The 5324-nt window shown below is 35.1% G+C and overlaps 1 pseudogene; it reads right to left on the reverse strand.

The window, feature by feature from the left end:
* Nucleotides 1-3196: 3196 nt before the first annotated feature.
* Nucleotides 3197-4265, reverse strand: LOC127129985 (inorganic pyrophosphatase 1-like; annotated as a pseudogene).
* Nucleotides 4266-5324: the final 1059 nt, after the last annotated feature.

The following is a 5324-nucleotide window of genomic DNA, read 5'->3' on the forward strand; positions in this document are numbered from 1 at the left end:
ACCTCGTCCTATCTTATGTTTTTACTCGAGACTCGGGTAAAAAGTCTTTCCCACAAGGTTTGCAACCAGAATATCCAAGTACCAAACCATAATCGAACCAATACAACAGATTCATATCAATATGACAATAGAGATAGTAAAAACAATAAAGAAAAGCCACATAGGTAAACAAACAAAGGCACACAAACGACCTAACTATGCTTGACTCACTTAGGGATGCCATGTCCCCAGCAGAGTCGCCATCTGTCGCACCTCGAAAAATGGGGATACGACTTTAAGCGAAGCACGATCGCACGCTCGCAATGATAAACTGAACAGAGTCGCCACCGAACTTTATTTATTCCTAAAAAGGAAAGGGTAAATATCGATAAAACCCCTAAAAGAAAGGATAAGATATGGTCATCGCAACCAATATCAGGGTTCGGGAGTCGATTACGCAAGGGGTAGGTATTAGCACCCCTCACGTTCGTTGTACTCAACGGGAACCATTAGGTTAGTTGTGTGCGTTAGTGTTAATTGAAATGTTAGGCTTTTCGAATTATTAGGTGGGAAAGAAAGAAAGGATGAGAAGAAAATGTTTTTGGATTTTTGTCGAAGAACTAAACCTAATTTTTTTATTAGTGGGCCTGACAAGATTTATAAATCCTGCTCCTACGTATCTCAAAAGAGAAATCAAGGCTTACGTAGTTCTGGGTAGATAAATCTTTGTTTGTTGGTCGATTTTAGCGAAATCTATACTGTATTAATCGACGAAAACATTGTTTTACCCAAAACATATGAGGAGTGGACGCATACCACACATCGAACGGATTTATAAATCTACATTCGGAAAAGCGTCACTTATCTCGACTCAACAATCGTGGCCGAAACATTGTTTTGTATCACTTAAGACAAGATACCTTTCGTTTATGAAAGAAGGTTTTTGAATAATCGCACGGCGGCGAGAAAAGAGTTTGATTGGTTGGATGTATTTTGAGTGATGGCGAGAACTTAGATGAACGAGATATACATCTCGAATCCTAGTCTCAGGAGTGAACGGTATACACCATGTTCCATTTCCATCTTTATTGGCAAAAAGTGTTTAATAAAGATTAAGTATTTTTTTGTTTGATTGAGAAAGGGGTTTGAAGAAACCACATTGACAATTTTGAACGATAGCGAGAGCTAAGATAGGCGAGGCATCCGCCTCGAATCTTAATCTCAAGAGTGCACGGTATACACCATGTTCCATTTCCATCTTTATTGAAAGAGGTTAAGATAGGAATTAAGTATTTTGGAGTTTGAAAGACGAGCAGCTTGGGTCTAACACTCGGGACTACGTCTGGACATTCCACCCAGGCAGTCTGTTACTTTCCAATATTGTTAAGAAAATAGTTCGAATATTTACGAGTATTTTGGAGGGAAGACGAATATTTATGGCTTACAAGCTCTTACAGATTGAGCCTAATATTCGGGATTATAACTGGATATTCCATCCAGGATAATCTTTTTCTTCAGGTTTTATTTAGAGGAAGATTTGAATATTGGAGTGTGGAAGAGAAGACGAATATTTACGGCTTACAAGCTCTTACAGCTGGAGCCTAATATTCGGGATTATAACTGGATATTCCATCCAGGATAATCTTTTTCTTCACGTTTTATTTAGAAAACGATTTGAATATTAGAGTGTAGAAGGGAAGACAAATATTTATGGCTTGCAAGCTCTTACAGCTTGAGCCTAATATTCGGGATTATAACTAGATATTCCATCCAGGATAATCTTTTTCTTCACGTTTTAGAAAAGGGTTTGAATATTATGTTTGATTTGTGAAATGATCTTGAAGTGATTCACATCATTTTTGGAATGTATTTTGAAATTGAGGAAAGTTGAAATGGATTTTGAAATCGAATGAAATTTGGGTATGATTATTTACATGTGTAAAAGTATGGATAGGGGTACTAATAACCTAACTAAATTAGTTAACACACAAAGATCGACTAATCGAATAATAAAAAATATCGGAAATTCAACCATTAATTAAATCTAAAAGGTAAACATTTAAAGATACAAACAACTAAATATTGATTAAATGAAATTGATAAAAATTTAAAATAAAATAAATAGTAGAAGTTATATACAAAATTAAATAAAATAGTAAGCATAACAAATAGAAACATAAAGATTTGCTATCCATAAGTATCGAACCCACTCCACTAAAGGCAAAGAATCTACTCTCTCTCCACTAGGCCATTCATGGTTATTTATAATTTTGATAATAACTTGAATATTTGAACAGAACTAGCTGAAGATAGTTTAAAAAACAAATTAATTAAAATGAAATGGGCTACTGTTAATGGACCACTTAATTAAATGATGGAGGAATATAAAACACAACCCTAGCCGCCTGGCTGTTGGGTTGAGATAACCACACGTTAATGCCATTAACTCCAGCATATAGTAATTAATGAAAAGGTTGCAAAAGAGGAACTAAACGGTCATTAAAAAATTAAAAAGGATTTTAAATGCTCTTAAAAAAAATAAAAAGAAAATGAATTGGGGGGCACGAAATCCAGACTTCGTTTGTCTTCCTCACGAAGACAGAGTTCTTTCTCTCTCAAACTCTCATCGCGTCTCTCCTTCACTCCCGCTCACTCAAATCGCTCATCCTTAACCTTCGCTCTCTCCGTCCCTCAATCGCTCATTACCTCTCAGATTCTCTCTTTCGCTCCTCATCTATCAGGCTCACTCAAACACGTCTCTCTTTCGCTCCTCATCTCTCAGCCGTCTCTCACATTAGCCTCACGACACTACCCAAGAAAAGCACAAATATATGGTTTCAAAGAGAGAATCGAGTGAAAATCTCACCTTCGGCGGTGACGACGGCTCCGGTGATGCTTAAATCTTCCTCCTTCGCCTCTTCAAATCCAGGTTTTTTTGATTTTGAGATTTAGGGTTTTTTTCTCTGATTTTCGTCCGCCTCCTTGCCGTCCTCACCTCTCTCCTTTTATATCCTGCAATTAGGGTTTCAATTTGGTCTTTGATGATCCAGAAGGGCGTCTCTACGAACTCCTTTCGGGATGCTCAGATTCAGATTGTCCTGTTTGATGCTTGTTCTTGGTACGGTAATACTATCTACGCACTTTCTTACTCTACTTTGCCTCAATTCCATTTCGGGTATTTTTCTGAATTTACTACTTTGGCTAATTGCTTTATGTTTTACTGCAGTGAATTCGGTGGAAACATGAGGAGCTTTTGTTTTTCACATTGCTTTGGTTTTACTGCATCCAGCACGGTTTGACTTCTGCAATTTGATGTATCATAATGACCTTGTAGGATACACTCATCATTCTGGTTTTGGTTTGTAGCATTGTAGCTCTGATGTTTATTGCAAAAGCTTGTAACTCTTTGTTCTTTGTCTTGTTGACCAGAAAACTTGGAGTCTTCAATCATTATTTTGTTGATCAACTTCATCAAAACTAGTTCAAGCTCTTCACCATCACACCAACCATGGATTTGAGCCTTAACAAGTGAAGGATCTTTGCATATCAAATCCCAAACTGGATAATTCTTCCTTGGCATCACAAAGTCTCTTTCTCTAATCCTCAAGCTAGGACAGTAATCACCAGTACCATCACCAAGGTAGATGAACCTTTTGTTATCCAATTCACTAACTGTGTTTTGAATTCTATCAATGATTAAACCCTTGCACATGTTTGGAGGGCATGGATTAGCACAACGATGTGATTTTCTTGTTGAAGTCATGATAAGGCGAAATTCTAACCCTTTCTTGTTGATTAACATAACCTGGATTAGTGTTAATCTCTGTGAAGCATTCGATTATTCCCAAATGCTTCAAAATAGTTTCAACGTAAAACATATTTGCATCACTCACAATCCTCAAATCACACCCTAAAACATGCGCTGATTTGATTGCAGGTATGATTCTGTGATGAATTGGAATCCTGTGAAGAACATTTTCAATCTCTTGAATGGTTATCAATTTGTGGTTTTTGGTTGATGATTGGTTTTCTTGATTTCAATTGATTTTGATCATACCGTGCAGGTTAAACATTTGCCTTGGAAATTTAAAGGCTGCTATGGAGTTTTCAGTTTTGTATGGAAGTTAACCAACGAAATAGTAAGGGCGGATTCAGGTTGTGGCTCGAGTTGTAAATCATGGACATGGCGGAGAACGTATTCAAATCTGAAGCAAACTCTTATCTTGAAGTAAAGAGCTAGATTTAGAACAATACATGTAGCTGACTAGCTGACTAGGTGTTCCCATATGATATGAACTGTAATGAATTGTTGGTTCAGCTGCTGCTAGCTAGTGTTCTAGGATATGGATGTGATGCATTGTTATGCTTGAATGTTAAATTGTTAGTTTTGGCTGTGAGTTATGATAGGGTTGTTAGCGATGATGCTTTGCTTGTAATCGTGATTTGTAATGAAAAAAAGTGTGGTCTGCTACATGATAATGTATGGTTATATGCTTGTGAGTGCTTTGGAATTTGGCTTGCTATGAATGCTTGTTGTCATGGGCAATTAAGTATGTCTGGAAATGTGTGGTTTCTAGAATTGGTTTAGATTGGCTAGCATGATTAGTAAATGAATGTATGGTATTAATGAATGGATGAAAATTTGGTTGAACCTTGATTTGATTTGAATTTGGTTAAATGGTATGCAATTTTGAAATATAATGAATTTGTGATTGTAATTTGAACTTGGTTGAAGTGTTTGTAAAATGTAATAAGAATGGTGAGACCTTAGTTTATGAAATGGGTGTTTGGTTATAAAATGGATATGGATTTTAGAAATGAATTTGGAAATGGAAATGGATATGCAATGTATTGGAAATGAATTTGGTTTATGGAAATGGATATGCAATGTATTGGAAATGAATTTGGTTTATGGAAATGGATATGGATTTTAGAAATGATCCAAGACTAATCTAAATGTCAATTTAAATAAAAAAAACCAATAAAACTAATTAAAATCAAATTAATCTATAATTTGTTAAAATTACTTTGATATCAATTCTAACATTTATTTGAAAATTAAAATCAATTAGAATTTGAATCATTAGTAAAAAAAAACAATTAAGATTAAATTGAAATTTGGAATTAGACTTAATTTTGAAATTAAAATCAAATTGAAAATTAAAAATTCAAATAATTAGAATCCATTTTATAATCAAAAAACACCATGATGAAAAAGCCTAGATAATGACCATTGTTTATCAAAAAATATGGATTTGGGAATGGACGGTTGCCTTTGGTCATGAATGTATGCAAATGAACTTTAGGCCACGTGCCAAATAAAAAATGAAAAAATGAAAAAAAAT

Source organism: Lathyrus oleraceus, chromosome 3 (assembly GCF_024323335.1).
Source record: "Lathyrus oleraceus cultivar Zhongwan6 chromosome 3, CAAS_Psat_ZW6_1.0, whole genome shotgun sequence".
In the NCBI taxonomy this organism is placed as follows: domain Eukaryota; kingdom Viridiplantae; phylum Streptophyta; class Magnoliopsida; order Fabales; family Fabaceae; genus Lathyrus; species Lathyrus oleraceus.